The sequence below is a fragment of the Urocampus carinirostris genome, chromosome 2 (genome assembly GCF_059441175.1).
Source record: "Urocampus carinirostris isolate Australia breed hairy pipefish chromosome 2, RoL_Ucar_1.0, whole genome shotgun sequence".
Taxonomy (NCBI): domain Eukaryota; kingdom Metazoa; phylum Chordata; class Actinopteri; order Syngnathiformes; family Syngnathidae; genus Urocampus; species Urocampus carinirostris.
Window position 1 is genome coordinate 17479657 of NC_142350.1, and position 16709 is coordinate 17496365.

The following is a 16709-nucleotide window of genomic DNA, read 5'->3' on the forward strand; positions in this document are numbered from 1 at the left end:
TTCTTTGATTTCTACAATAGAAGGAATTACCTTCCAACAGAACAAGGCTGTACGGTTTCCCGAATGCGGAAACAAAATGGCTGAAAATCATTGTTATACCAGGTGGGCAAGCTATGCCAAAAATAAAACTTCAAAGGTCGTGGAAAAATCTCAACTTCTCACAAAAGCTTTGTCTAGAGTGGGCCTGTCAAGTATTGATGAAAAGAAGGTCTTCTTTAAACTCCAAACTAAAAACACCAATTAAAACAATGCAGATAATGAATAACAATATAATGGATGGATAAATTGACCCATGGCACGTGACGTCACATGCCCTTCTCTGGCAGAATTAGAACCATGACTGACGGCCAGGAGCACTTGAGTGCAAGACAGTTAAATAAGCAGTTAAATGGGCAGTTAAGTTGAAATAAATACTAAGAACTACAATAAATAATTGTAACCATGTTTTTTTTTACCATGGCGGTTTATTCCAGTGTGGTGGAGAAGCTTTTAGTCCCGATTTGGAATTGTATCCCTTTTGATGAAGACAGTAGACGGCAATGTTTATCTGCAATCAAACAGAGGGATAACACCGGCAGGCTTGCAGCCCTCAAATTTTCCAGGATCTGCAGCGAACATTTTTTACAAGGTATGTTTGATGTATTTCTGAGCAATTTAACGTTCGGGAGGTAGGAGTCATGCAAATGACACTCAAAATAATACGTTAGCTAGTGCTGACTTACTACAGTAGTGGCTTAGCATTGCCATTTCTTACTACATAGATAAGCTTCTTTTATTATTTCATTTATTGTTTACTGGTCCTGTCCAATGTTTACTACGGGTTACTGCCCTCAGGTGGTTAGGTCAATTGTGTGCAAAGGGTCAATCAAGAAGTCAAGTACCTACTGTATATTCACTTAAATCATTTATGCATATTCTTTAAGCAATTTTGTGTTTCTTTGAACCATCAACACACCAAAAACTGAGTAAAATGATTTTTTTTTTCACAATTTAGTTTACCGATAACATCAACAAGATGGCGATAATCTGAACCCAAAAGCTGGCTGGTTTCCTCAAATACTTTTTACTCCTTTTCGAAATCAGTACAGCAAAATTAGAAAGCTTCCTAGAGGGAAAAAAAATATTAATTAAGATAAAACAATAGTATTTTAAATAATAAGCTATTATACAAAAAACATCATACATACAGACAAACAGGGTCAGAGCCAGCTTCTTCCCTTGGGCCATCACCACCCTGTGTCATGCCCTGCACGGTTGTCATGGCGCCCAGCTGGCCCCACCCCTTGACACCGGCTGACCTGCATTTCCTGATTACTCTTATGGGTACTTAAACGTGCCTTTTGGAATTGCCCTTTGCCAGGTCCTTGTTTACCCTTGTTGAAAACCTGTTCATGCCTGTTTGATACCTGTTTATTTTTGTTGTGCTTGTTGGACTTTGTTGCACTTTGGTGTAACATTCTGAGAGATTCCTGCAAGTTCTGTTTAATCCCGTTAAATGCCTAGTCTGTAGTTTTGCCTGCATTTGAGCCTGCTTTGTTTTGTTTTTGGTCCGTTTGTGTGTTGGACAACTTTTCTTTCTCAATTAAAGTGACAGATCGTCTACGCAAATGAGTTCCTACTTCCTGCTTCCCGACCCGTTTCAAGACAGTCCCGTTCTGCTTCGTGACACCCTGAGTATGCGCACAAAACTTTGAAAACGTATCTTGTGACTTATTTTAGTAATCTGCGTTTTTTGTTGCTCTTTGAAAACATATGCTATTGCATTTATTATATACCGTTATTTTGCATCCATGATTATTGCACTATTATTATAACTTAGTCCAGTCTTTGTTAGTTGGATTTCTTTTGGTGTGACTTGGGCAAGTACAGCCTGGTGCCGCCCATCCCTCTCCAGGCCAACATAAGTTTCCACCCGTTCTCAAACAGGGGACCTTTTGAGTGGTAGGCAAAAGTGCTAACAACTTGCACTACAGAAAACTGTAAATAATGTTTTGCCTTTATCCCTAAAGTCTCTTGTCTTTTGTTTTGTCTTTTTTTACATGTTTACCCTGGAGTGCCATTTTCAATCTCATTGTATTCAATGTTTCACAGCGTTGTTGTCAATGACAATAAAGGCACTTCAGTAAAATTCAATTTGAAACGTGAATTAAAAAAAAAAAAACCTTTTTGAGAAATTAGCATTCATTTTACATAGAATGATCCTCATGTAAAGGGAGCTGAAATATCCCCAAAATTGAGCAAGGCTTGACACAAAAACTAGAAGAAAAATGATGCAGTTTGATCACTTTTTCATCTCCGTAGTTTGTGTTCCTTCATGTGTTTTGTACTGTAAACTATTTTCTCCCCAAAAAAGAGGAAAAATGATGTTACCATCTTAAGGGTGCTCCCATTTTTAACTGCCGTTACCTGAGGTGTATTTTCACGCTTGATATGTTATAATGCTTGATAATAATATGGGACACATCAGGACACGACAACCTCTCCTCCGCCTGTATGGGCAGGAGGTTAATCAAAGACTCGAATGGCTCTTTGAACATGCAGTCATTATAATCGGCCACATCATCATCATCATCATATTTAGTAAGGCCCCACAATACATAATGCATTGTCCTCAGGAGAACTGAAACTGATGCATACGGAGCAGCTCATTGCTATGATTTCCTGGCAATAGTCCACTATTTCTTTTTTGGAGGCCTCCTAATATGAACTGCCAGAACTTGATTCTCTTGTAAAATGAGAAGAAGAAGCTTTCGAAGAAAAACAAGCACATTTTATTTTAAATTTGAGATCTAATAAAATGTTCCACTGAAAATTAAACAGTTTTGCAAATTGTTGCAAGTGTGTTTTTTATTCAGAGTTTGTAATAATAAAATGAGGTGTAACATTCAATGTTTGATATGCCACACTTATTTCTTTTCTCTCTCTTTTCAAAATGTTGAAATAATGTGCTTCCACTTCACGATTGTGTCTTACAAGTTGTTGATTCTTTGCAAATATTTTCAGTTTGAAGCCTAAAATGTGGCAAGTTGATGAAAAGTTTGTGGGGGCCAATACTTTTGCTACGGACTGTAGTTGCATGTGCCATACAAGCAGCTTGGCATACAAGCTGCAATGTGGATTTGAGCCAGGAGATGGTGTCAGGATGAAGAACATTTTCAAATTTTGGATAGCACTTTTAATATTTTCATTCAACAAAATCAAGATAAGATCCTAGAATGTAAATTACATATACTGTTCTTAAAATGAGAAAACTGTATTGCTTGTGAGGTAAAAATATGTTTTCCACAGTTCACAGATGCAGGCTTAATGGTGTCAGTCCTCAACCACAAAACTTTTCACATCTCATTCTACTTCAGAGTAGTGGGAATGTCGAATGTCTACAGATACCTCCAAGCTATGATTTCTTCTCCACATAAGCAATAACCTAGATCTTAAAGCTAGCTGAGGCAATATCCCAAAGTGTGCTATGCTGAGGCAAGTTTTCACGAGTCTTACTTTCTGGGCACTGTCCAAGAGCTTGAATACTCCGTAATGAGAAACAGGCCAGCACAGTTGCAGAAGAAGGGGAGGGGGAGGAAAAAGGCAGAACAGTTAATCGTAGGCAATCCTCTACTCCATATCGTCTCATGTTACCAAAGACATGTCCACGTCCATAAGAAAAGAGAAAAAAACTCTATGACATAAGCTGGTTGGCATGGAGCCCGTTATTGAAACTCGGTCATTCTAGACTGGTTTCTAGAATCTTTACCGCGTGGTGATGTGAATTCTGGCTCTTTGTAGTGTAGCAATTCTTTTGGCACAGCTCACTAAAAAGGGCCAGCTCTTTTGGCCACCCCAAAGGCTCTTCCAATTATTTATGTCGCTTTAATCCAGAGGCGGGCCAACTCCGGCCCGTGGGCCATATGTGGTTTGTCAGGCCTCCGCATCTGGCCTGGCAAATATTAAAATGGTAAACAAATGAAAGTACTACAAATCAAAATTGTTGATTTGGAGTCACTTTTGTCTCTAATGTCCTAAACCTTTAAATAGCTAACCTTATTGCATGGTGGGTATTATCAAATTTAGTTCATGAAGAAGATGTCAAATGTTTGCATTCATTCTGATGGTTCAAAACCTATGTGTAGACAAAAACAAATAAAAAATATAGCAAACAAGACACATGGGTAAAACCTTTTATAGCCAACAACACAAAAATGCATAATGACCAATCGCAAGAGGAAAAAAAAACAGCATCTAAAAGGGGACATGCTCTTAATTGGTGGGGAGCCGGCTCCCATCGTTCATTCCAAGAGTTAGCTCATAGAGCTGTTACGTTCACAAACAACACATCACAACTACTGACCAGACATTTCCTCCAGAACCAGATAGAAGCCACTAAAGTGGTTTCCGTGTTCACTATGGCTTACCCGTGCAAGGGTGTACAGAAAATAGCAACCAAATCGATGTACCACAAACACCCAGGTCGAGTTCATGGGACACAGATGTGCAAGCACTAACATCCTGAAAGAACTTTGCTTGTCGAAACAATCTTTTATCCAAGCAAGCCTTACTCAGCAGCACCGTGCATCACATTTAATCACGTTCTATTTCTGCAGCTGACCCAATTGCTGCTCCAGTTTTATGCATTTTATACTTTACATACCTTGAATTTTTTGTTAATCCACCGACTTGTAATCACATGGATGCGCCAATCAATAAGATTAAAGAGTAAATCCAAAGAGATCAAAGTTTTTGTCTCCCTTCAGGTGACGTTTTTGCTCTTGCAAGGAGAAAAGGAAGAGCAGGAAAAAGTCACGGTGTGAGTGGGTGTCCAACTTTTCCCCTCCCCTTTTCTTGCCGCTGTTAATCTATTTTTTTTCTCCCCCTTCTGTGTTTCAAGATCGTCCCCCTTTAGGAGGCTCTGGTTTTTATTCAAACTTTGAAGAGGGAGATCCCTTCATGCCATTGCAACTCTGATGTTTTTTTCCAGGCCCGTGACCTCTCTTATCCTCTCTTTTTCCCTCAACTTTTTTGATTTATGTCCATGTTCTAGAGCAGGGGTGGGAAAACTACAACCTGAAGGCCACACCTGGCCTGTAAACTTTATTATGCTAAAACTGTAGCGTTATAATTAAAATATAAAGTAATCGCTCGCTAAAACGCCTTTTCTGGTCACACTACGTCATGTTTTTTTGTCATGCATTGTGTTCTAAATTCTGATTGGCTAAACAGTCCCTAAATGAGTGAAAACAACTAATTTAGGTTATTACTGTCACCCATCGTTTATCGGCGTGGGTGAGGACCTTGCGCGATATGCAAAAATCCACAGAGCTGCCCCCTTCATTTGACAGACTCTCTGCCTGCCTCTACTACAACAAACTGTCGACCAAGGATAATGGATTGTGACCACAATAGTGATGTTCATTTTAGGCAGACAAGACGGAAAGAAAAAGCCACAACACATCACACAATTTTTCTCTCTCGCCCCTCGCTCTCAGCACTTATCAAGTGGAGATAATGGAGCCAAAACAGTTCATTTTAGGTGGACCAAAATTATATGCTTCAGTAGCCTGAACCATAACTGGCCCCACCTTATAATAATAATTGTAATAGTTGACCGCAGATAATACCACCATGCAGAACGCCTCCTGAGAAAAGTGTCTCTCCCAGCCCTCACCCGCAGCGACATGTGATTGCGTGAAGTAGAACGTGGCCGCACGAGTGTAGTTCCCTTTTCGGTGGCCCTACTCATAGTATTTGGTTGTGGATCATGGGATATCATTTAAAATTCAATGCACTGAGGCCATGAAGTACAAAGCATGAAGTAGGGGGAATTACAGTATTCACGAGTTTCATATAAATTAATTCAATACAAAATATATTGTGTTTAAATTTCAAAAACACTCTCAAACAGCCCTATTAAATAAGACATTTTTAAATTAGAGCAATATTTTGAACATGTTGTCTATGGTTTAAAAACACAGTAGATTAGATTGTTATACAAAGTAGTTAACAAGTATAAATCCATTAAATTATGCAAAATATACTACATAGGTGTTTTTTATATTTTACCAGAGTGAATAAGTGATCATATAATGGCACCCTATTTGTAAAAAAAATCCTCCATTAAAGAAAAACAATAATGATCTGTATAATAAACTCCCCAAAAAATGCATGGACTATCATCGTATTGCAATAAAATTGTTTTTTTTTTTTATTATACATAATCAAAGGGAGGTGAAATGATTGTCCGCCATGTTGCTGCTTAAACTACCCTCAAAAAACCAAAAACCTTGTGAAAGGCTAGGCAAAACATAGGAGAATAAAATTGGTACAGTTTGGTCACTTTGGGATTTTGTAGTTTTTGTTCTTTTAGCACTCATTTTTGGTTGTTTTACTAATGCAATGACATATGGTGGTCACATTTTACACATTTTAAAGAACAACCCTTCGGATGTTAACACTTGGCTATCAGAAAAACTCCAAATTGTTAACAAATGCACGAGCACAGATTTAGTCTTGCCCCCTCCTTCTAGTGGTAGAAAACAGCAGTGCCGCAGTATTTATCTTCCCAACTCGCCTCTTCTAATCGTCCGTCTCATTCATCTCGCCCCTAAATCGACTCCTCCATCGTACTCCCCTCGGCCGCATGCTCGACCGTCCATGGCATTCGTTATATTGCTGGGGTCTCGCCGGTTGTGTCACCGCTCAACCTCCGTACCCGTTTGTTTCATTAGCAAGCATGTGAAGCGTGGGCAGTGGATGGATTCTGGCATTGTCTTTATTGGCTGGGTTATGCTCTTGTGCTCTTCTAAGGGGATGAGGGATGAGAGAGCAAGGGAGTTGTAGCAGAGGGCAGGGCACATAATACAACAGTTTGGGTTCGCCGACAGGGTAGTTGAAAAAACTAGCTGTGTATTGTTGGAAACATTGACAGAGGTGGGAGTTTTCCCTTCAAAGTTGAATGTGAATAAATATTTATTCGAAGGACGAACAGTGTTGGAACTCGTCAAGTCAAGGCATGTTTATTTGTATAGGAGTCTCAAAAGGCTGCACTGACCACAGACTATTGCAAACTACAGACTATTATTACACCATCCCCTGAACTAAAACCTACATGTGTGCAAGGAAAAACTCAAAAACCTCAATATGAGGACAAAAAAAACCTTGGGAAGGGACCACACATGAGGTATACCCCCTTCCAGGATGACCAGGCTGCAATGGATGTTGTAATAACAATTAATACACAGATATCACCAACAGGAAATATTGGTCATTCATAAGCTATAGAATAGAAGTGTGTTTTAAGTCAAAATAAATCAGTTCCACTGAGGTTGCTGATCGGATATCAGAGGGCAGAGCCTTCCATAGCACCAGGACCCAAATAGAGAACGTTCTCGAACCAGCCGATATCTTCTTGGCTTTTGGATCACAAAGAGACAAAATGTATATTATTTGTCTCGGCTAATTGTTTGCAAGCTCTCAAGATTGCACAAGCCAAGAAATGTGAAAGCTTCACTTAACATTTTTAATTTGATTAGCTCAGGAGGTAGAGTGCTCGTCTTGGGTTCAAGAGATCGCAGGTTCGATTCCCGTCTCCTCCGTGTTATATGTCGAAGTGTCCTTGAGCAAGACTCTGAATCCCTAATGCCCCCAATAAGCAGGTTGGCGCCTTGCATGGCTGCACAGCCGCTATTGGTTGTGTGAGTGTGTGTGAACGGGTAAGTGTGAAGCACATTGTAAAGCGCTTTGGGAAGTCTTCATTGACTTGAAAAAGTGCTATATAAATGCAGACCATATTAGTATGTGGCTATTTTAAAGCATTTTGGAGGGATCGGCTGATATGTGATTTAGGTTTCTAGGTGATGATATACAGTCATTTGCAACTAGATAGTTACTTTCAGAGTAACGCGCTACTTTTTGGTATCAGTAATCTAGGAGGTAACTGAATTACTTTTCACTTTGAGTAACAGGTACAGTAACTAATTACTGTTTTTCACCGACCAACAATGAGCAACCGGTGAAACTGGCTGGGGACTTGGTTTTTATCGCTAACTTTTAAAATATGTGACCCCCTGATAAAAGGACATATATTCTCCACCGCCCGTCATTGACCTAGTGTAAGCAACAATCTCATCGATAAAAATGTGTTTGTGCGCCTCACTCGCCACTTTACGTTATTACGGCAATAAGACGCGGAATAAAGTTAAAATGCCGGGCGGCCGGCCGAACAGCTCCCGCTGCTGCAGCAAAGAGCGCTGATTTGAGTTACGGCACCGGGGCAGGGGTGAAATACCGTGTTATGTTAGTGAAGTTCTGATTTGTTTGCTGTGACATGAGGGTGCTGGGAGTACAGGAAAAAAAATAAACACCGGCCAATAAAATTAAGAGCTAATCTAGTTAATGTGAGTGAAAAGGGGACAATAGCGATCAGACAAAGGCAAGTACACGCTGTATACCACGTGGTGAAGGTGGGCGGATCTGTGGAAATATAGATATTATCGATACTGAGCGAGTAATTGGATCTGATTGATTGAGAAATCATATCTATTGTCTCAAGCTTGAGGGGTGGTTTTAACTATCATTTAGAGAGATTATACATACATTATAACTTTCAATTTTTTTCCAAATGTGGTTACACTTTTTCTTCAATTTAATCATATGTTTTATATTATATGAATTATATTTTAACATATTTTGAGCAATGAAAGGTAGCCTTTTCCAGACTATAAGGTGCACCTTATTTAAAAAAAAAAGAGGTACTTTCAAAAACTCCCTTTGTGAATGTTATCTTTTTCAATTATGTATATGCATTAAAATATAGTGTGATGTTTGGACATGTTCTCTGGGATGAGCAGGGCACCTGTATGATATGGCAGGGGTAAACCAGTAAATGCTGTCCCGCCCTGCTGTTGAACAGAAGAGTGTGCTGTGTCACCCTGACCCTAGCGAACTGGCCGCTTTTTTGTTGTACCGTTTCATCTGGAGGGATGAAGGCATGGTTAACTTGGGTGCTGAGGTGCTTAACTTCTTTGGGTGTTTGGGCATTTGGGTTGGCCATGGTCAAATATATTGTGTTTTTTCGAAGGTGATTGCGGCACAAAAGAATAACCCCAAAATCCTTTTCGACACTGTAGCATCGCTAACAAGGCAACAGATTATCCGGAGCAGTTCTACCCATTCAGCCCATGACTTTATGGTCTTCTTTAATACGAAGATTCAACGCATACGGGAATACATTTCTAAAGACAGTGTTAATACATCACATATTAAAGGGCTGAGATCTATAGATGGGCGACATGGTGGCTGTCCAGGGAATTTTTCCGGATTCAGTGATCTGTCACTCGATAATCTTAAACAGGTGGTGAATATGGCCAAACGACTACTTGCCTGTTTGACCCGCTTCCGGGTTTGCTGACTAAAGGTCTTGTTGGGGTCCTTGGACCTTCAGTTCTAAGTATTATAAACACATCACTCTCCTCAGGTGTAGTTCCAGCGGCTTTTAAGTCCGCTGTTATCAAACCTACACTGAAATGACCCAACCTTGATCCAGAAAGCTTATCTGATTATAGACCTGTGTCAAACCTACCGTTTCTTTCTAAAGTACTTGAAAAAGTGGTTGCAAAGCAGCTGAATGATTTTATATGCGAAAACAATATTTTTGAATCAATGCAATCAGGATTCAGGGCTAACCACTCTACTGAGACAGCCCTGATTAAGGTAACCAATGATCTTCTACTGGCAATGGACTCCGGCGCTTCATCACTCTTGCTGCTGCTGGACCCGAGTGCTGCTTTTGACACTGTGGAGCATATTCTCTTACTAGAACGGTTGGAAAAATGTATTGGTCTCTCAGGAACCGTCCTCTTATGGTTCAGATCCTACCTCTCAGATAGGACGCACTGTGTTAAATATGGCGAAATGACATCTGAGCCCTTTAATGTTACCTGTGGTCTTCCGCAGGGTTCAGTACTTGGCCCCCTTCTTTTTAGCGTTTACATGCTTCCATTAGGTGATATTATTCGCAAGTATAATATCAGTTTCCATTGCTACGCAGATGACACTCAACTATATATTCCGTTGGGGGAATCTGCCACACTAAATTGCGGACATTTGGAGGCTTGCCTTACTGAGATAAAAGAGTGGATGTCACTCAACTTCGTCACTTCAACTCTGAAAAGACCGAAATCTTAGTTATTGGTCCTTCTAAATGCCGTGACTTGTTCTCAATAACTGCTGTGAACATTTACAAATGTCATAACACCCAGAGTGACTCAGTCAAAAACTTAGGTGTCATATTTGACCCCGATCCATCCTTTCAAACACACGTGAAGAATATTTCTAGAACAGCTTTCTTCCATCTTCGCAACATTGCTAAAATTCGTCATGTGCTGTCTCCGTTGGAGATTACGATTCACGCGTTTGTTACTTCACGTCTCGATTACTGTAATGCACTACTCTCCGGTCTCCCGAAGTCCAAAATCAAGAGCCTTCAGCTAGTGAAAAATGCTGCAGCGAGGCTTTTAACTGAGACAAGAAAGTTTGATCACATTACCCCGATTTTAGCTAACCTGCATTGGCTCCCTGTTAGCTTAAGATGTGATTTTAAGGTTCTCTCTGTATAATACAAAATCATACATGGACTTGCTCCCTTCATATCTTTCAGATTGAATTTCCCCCTATCTTCCGGTCCGGAGCTTTCGTTCTGAAAGCACTGGTCTACTATTGATCCCAAGAGAGTTCCGCAGGTTCCGCAGGTTCGAGAGCGTTCTCCATCCGGGCACCGGTGCTGTGGAATGCTATTCCCCCTGAAATCCAATTTACAACCTCAGTGGAAATGTTTTAATCTAAGATTAAAACACTTCTACTCTATAGCATATGAATAACCTATATTTTTTGTTAACGATATCTGTGTATTATTTGTTATTGCAACATCCATTCCAGCCTGGTCATCCTGGATGGGGGACTACCACATGTGCGGTCCCTTATCAAGGTTTCTTCATTTTCATCATGTTGAGGTTTTTGAGTTTTTCCTTGACCTCATGTAGGTTTTAGATCAGGGGATGGTGTCATAATAGTCTGTAATAATAGTCTGTGGTTTACAATAACCTGTGCAGCCCTTTGAGGGCTATACAAATAAAAATGACTTGACTTGACTACTTTTTCCTTTTTTTCTTTGTTTTTGTGTATGTGTTTGTCTTACTGTCGATCACCACTCTCGAGGGGTATAAGGGGCCGGTCACACAGACATTTGCGGCTGAATCACGGCCAGAAATTTCTGCCTTTGAGCTATTGGACGCATTGAGATCGCCATTCAGACGAGATACAGCGGTGTTACACGAGGTCGGAAATTCGCGCGCGGGTGGCAGCGCGAAAATGTTTGGCGCTGCTCAATTCTTTAGAGCGCGGGTACACAGCCTTTCACGAGCGTATTGAGGCTGAACCACGGCCAGAAACTTCTGGCCGTGAAGCAGATGCTGTTGGGCGCTGTTGGACGTTTTAAGACCGCCATATAGACGAGATAGAGCAGTGCTTTACTTGCGGTCGGAAATTTTCACGTGGTTGGCCGCTGCTCAAAACGGCTGCTAATCTGACTTTTTGCACTACTGGCAGTTCTTTATAGCTTGCCACTCCTTGCACATTTGCTCTCTGCACTATTGTACTTACAGCGTTATTGTTACAGTGTTAATGTTACTGTTTACCTGACTTGTTAACCTGAATGCCCATTTTGCACATCTGGTTAGCTACTCCTCTTGCACTATCGGCACTATGGTATGGTAAAATACTATACGTAGCCATAATACGATACAACTTTTACTTATATCTGTACATTCGAGGAAACTGTGCGGGTCAGATGTATCGACATTTCGTTCTGTATACACGTGTACTAGAATGACAATAAAGTAGATCTGAATCTGAATCTGAATCTGAATCTGAAACCGCATGCCGCACACGTGGTCAACACGAGGAAATGACGCGGAAATGATGCGGAACGACGTGCTCTGGCCGCGGCCAGGGCGTGGTTACACATGGGTAGGACGGGAAATTTCAGCGGGTAATCGTGGGTGGAGCATGGTAATAGCATGTTCTGCGCCTGTATCGCGGTGTTATTCAAGAATTTAGCGTGTTACGCGTGTGACGGTCAAACGCATTTCTCCGCGTATAAACAGCGCGAATGCCAAGCACACGTCAGTTGTGCTCAAGACGTCAAGGGGGTGAACATGGATCCCCGTCAGCGTAGTGACCTCATCTTAATCCATTTTTATTTCTTGACATTTCTTTTCAAGATAATAAAATAAAAATGATGCCATAGCTTGAAATCTTGATCTTCACGGGACTGTGTCTTGTGCGGTTATGATTTCTACAGCCCGGTGCCGAGATTTGCATCCCCTCGCTACTACAACCACTTTTACCTCGTTTTATCTCACTTTTAGGGAATGTAATGGCGAACATATAACCAAAACCACTTCGTCTTGCATTTGTTGGAAATGTAATACAACTTAAACCATTCCGTCTTTGTTTTTGTTGTGAACGTAATTGAACGGTAAATCCTCCCCCCCTCGCGTGAACGCGCATTCTGCTGCGCTTCCAACGAAAGCGATCATATTCTATATAAAACGCTTATTAAAACTATAAAGCGAGCTAATTATAACAATTGGGAGATCCTAGTCTATATAACGTGTTTATTTAAACAATAAAGTGCGATCGTATTCTACAAAATGCGTTTGTTAACGCGGATGAAAAAGTCAAAAGCGATCGCAGCAGAATGCGCGTTCACGCGAGGGGGTGGGGGGGGTGTTAGTGTTGCGTAGGAGTCGGATTTGGGCACAACACCGGCTCGGGAGCTTTTATACCCGTGGTCCACACGAGAAAATGACGCAGAAATGACGCGATGAGGAAGCGGAACAGTCGCCGGCGTGTTTTGCGGGCATACCACCGATGAACAGCGGGTTGGCCAATTTTGCGCATTTTCCATCACGGGCAAAAAAAAAACCGCAAAATTTTAGCCGTGATTCAGCCGCAAACGGCTGTGTGACCGGCCCCTAACCAGGGTAGATAGATAGATATATAGAATTATAATAAGCGTGGGATCAAAACAGAAGATAAGAAATGTCTTTCATATAACATTAATATAAGAGAATGTGGTTTCACATGAAAACAACTTCATTCATGCACAAATGATTGACATTTGTATTGTCAAATACATTTAATATATTTACGGCTCTATAAAGCTGCATTGGATTATAAGGCATATTCTAGAATTGGGGTTTTTTTTGGGTAGGTATTATATTCGGGTAAAAAAAGTGTATTTTAGTTTTCTTTTTTTACATTGTTATACAGTATTTGTATTTTGGTTTTGACTCTCTTGACATTTTTCTGAAACAGATAATTGTTATTTATACTGTTCAAGGTTTTTACATTGCATCGATTACCCCATTTGCACTAAGACTTAATTTTCAGAATATTGAGAAATGGAAGTTATTATATTTGTCATGTTGAGGTGTAATTTGTGTGGTAAAGTGGTCTGCTACTGTGGCAAACCCACACATTGACATCAACACATCAAAAAAGTTTCCTTGGGAGAGCGACAAGCTGCAACAAAAAATTTAAATATGTTACTTACTGTTCCTGAACAAAACCCTGTAAATATGTTGTCAATGTGGCAAAAGAGACGATTAAAACTATATTTGCATTAACGAATTGGTTTCCAAAATAAGGTATTTTAGCTCTATAGTTGACATTTTTGTACATTATTGGTATTTTTGATGCTTTTTTGGTTTGACTCTATTGACTATTTTCTGAAACAGTTGTAATAGAAATTATTTCATCTTATTTTCACTGTTAAAAGTTTGGATTGTAGTTATTTAATAAAGCATAGACGTGTTTTAGGCTTTCTTATCATAATGATTAATTGCTTAATTCATTATAGTCAGTAAATAAATACAAACATAAAGGATAGTATCTGAGCGATAAAGCTCAATACTATCCTGTAATTACATGGTTCGGATCAAAACTAAAAGTTACAATACCACCCATCCCTCACAAACACAGCCCAATAAAGTGAGTAAGAAATAGAGGCAATGTGGGTGAAAATACAACAAAAACTATCGGATGAAGCCAAGTACACGTCTTGGCCCACGTGGACCCGATTTTGCCAACTGACCCATATTCCCAAGAACAGCTATAAAGTCTCTCTCTACTCATTCTTTCCGACCACAGAACACATTTGAAAGGCCATGCGAAGGTGGGAGAATGAACGGAATATGCTGACTTGTATGAGTAGGAAGACCAAAGAAACAAAACCGCAGGCGGAATTATGGTAGCACTTATTTTCCATTTCATGACTTCGGAACATGAGTCTCTGTCAATTCTCTTTCTGTTTTATCGTTCTAATCATTCTCTAAGTCACTGTGTTTTTAACATTTCATGAGCCAAAGCACTGGCTGTGGCAATACTTGGAATTTTAGATCCGATCCAAGTAAATACTGGGTAGTATTGCTTATGACTGATCTGATACCAGAGGTACAATTGGGCCTAATGAAACCAACTCGACCCGAGTCGACGAATATTTAAGCCCAACTCAGCCCCAGCCGGAACAACTAACCTAATTTATAGGGCGTAGCCTGAAGCAAACCCGAAATTTAATATTTTATTTGTGAGGACTGGGGAGGAGGCGAGGTCATTTATAATAACAAATTACAGCCAGTCTTTTGAATTGAAGTTCTACAAGACTGTACAAACATGTACATATTGTATTTTATTTCGGTGTCTGCAGAGGCTATTTCAAGGACCAGGGCAGGAAACATAATTTAGAACCCAATAGCGTAACATACTCACAATTTATTAGGGAAAGGAGGAATGCGCGCACACTCGATCCGGGGATCGATGGTCGCGGAGGTGGATTCAAATCCGAACAAGAAAAGTTGTCAAAAACAAATGGATCAGGCCAAAAAAAAAAACAGGATCAAACAAAGGCAGATTCACAGAACAAGGCATTTAACACAGAGTTTAACAGGAGTCTTGCAGAAGTCTCACAGAAGTATCACAGACGCTCAGACACTTAACGGCTCAAAGGACCACGTTTAAGTACTCCCAAGGAGCAATCATTCAACGCGTCTCAGCCGGTGTCAATGGGCGGGGCCAATTGGGCGCCCTGGCAACCGCAAAAGAACCCGGCGCCACCCGGCTGGGACCAACTGGGCGCCATGGCAATCGTGACGGGTTATTTTAACAGTTTTACATCACTAACAGATTTTTTTAGGAGCTGACGAGAATTATATATGGCTGACAATCCTTTTGAAGGGTGTAAAATTAGGCCATAATCAACAGCAGCAGTATATCTTTAAAAATCTAGTGCAGCACATTGAGAGAGAGAAAGAGAGGCAGAGAGACAAATAATTAAGGGTGGATAATAAAGAAAAAATGGCCCGACCCGGATGTAATGATTGACATTTTACGACCGACAGGAAATGTGGGTTTTGGCTCAGGAGTTTACCTTTGTCAGATACTGATACTTTTTGCTTGGAAATGTCATTATTATTGAATAATTGACACACATTCCCTTGTTTCGATTACAATTACGATAAACACAGAAACATATTTTTGCCATTGATTTTTTTGTTTTTGTTTTGTTATGTATTTTTATCAAAAAGTAACAATGCAAAGAACCAGTATAAAAAAATAAATAAAAACATTTATTTTGTCTAAAAACAGTGCTCTACATGACCGTCATTTTTAAGGAAATCTGTTTAAATCCCAATAAAATAATTCCCCTTATATAAAACATATCCAAAAACACTTATGATTCAGGTTCTTGATTGTTAAATGGCCATTTGAAAGCAACCAGTACTTTAATTGAATTATATGGCGAGTACCATCAATAATACTTTTATTGTATTTGAAAAAAATAATTTTGCCTCGGAAGAAAAACAAATTTACTTAACATTAATTTGCCCACACATTTTAATTTCATGTCCATGGAGAGGAGATGGATGACCGCAAAAGGATAATGACTTAAAAAGCAAATGTTTATTTACTTTTAAAACTTGATTCCGATAACTGCTATTTAAACCAGCGTGCCCTGCTCTGAGTAGTGCAATGCTTAGTAGTAGATATTGCAATCGGTATGTTTGTTGTTCTATCCACATGTGAGTACATAGTCTCTACCACTTTGCTTTCATGTTTTGAGTAGTTTGAGCTAAATGTTTTTTCATAACTTTATAGAAGGGATAAGCCACGGAGCCTGCTTTAATGTACCGTATTTTCACGACTCTAAAGCGCACCTAAAAGCATTTTTGTTTTTTTCAAAAGCTGACGAGGCGCCTTATAATATAGTGCACCTTATATATGGATCAACATTGAGTCGCAAGGTCTCGCAAGTAAGGCAAGCAGCCGCCAACTATATTTTCTCCTGTAGGCAAAGTAGTCCGCGATATATGCTGGGATATATACCGGTGTTTCATTTCCGAACCAATGTGTCGATCATCATTTGAATTGGTCACTATTGGGTAAAGTTATTCGTAGGTTAGCATTTACAGACTCGCATAGGCTAAAGCAGGGAAAAACAAAGCCTGGCCGAAAAAAATGTGAATCTAACGTTTGGTTGGTCAACGGCCTGGAGAAAACATTTGTTACGACTGTAATCTGTATTTGTAAACAGGAATTATGGGGCTAAAGAAACACCAGCAACAAGCAACGTCTATCAATGCAGATGCTTCTCTGTGGATTTT

At 40.0% G+C, this 16709-nt stretch overlaps 1 protein-coding gene across 10 annotated transcripts in view; it reads right to left on the minus strand.

Moving 5' to 3' along the window:
- col16a1 (collagen, type XVI, alpha 1) overlaps positions 1–4775 on the minus strand; it is an 83822-nt gene extending 79047 nt beyond the window's left edge. For all 10 annotated transcript variants that reach the window (XM_088329147.1, XM_088329146.1, XM_088329143.1 and 7 more), the window contains exon 1: positions 4643–4775. The gene's annotated coding sequence lies outside the window, so the exon portion shown is untranslated. The remainder of the gene's footprint in view (positions 1–4642) is intronic.
- Between the last annotated feature and the right edge of the window lie 11934 nt (positions 4776–16709).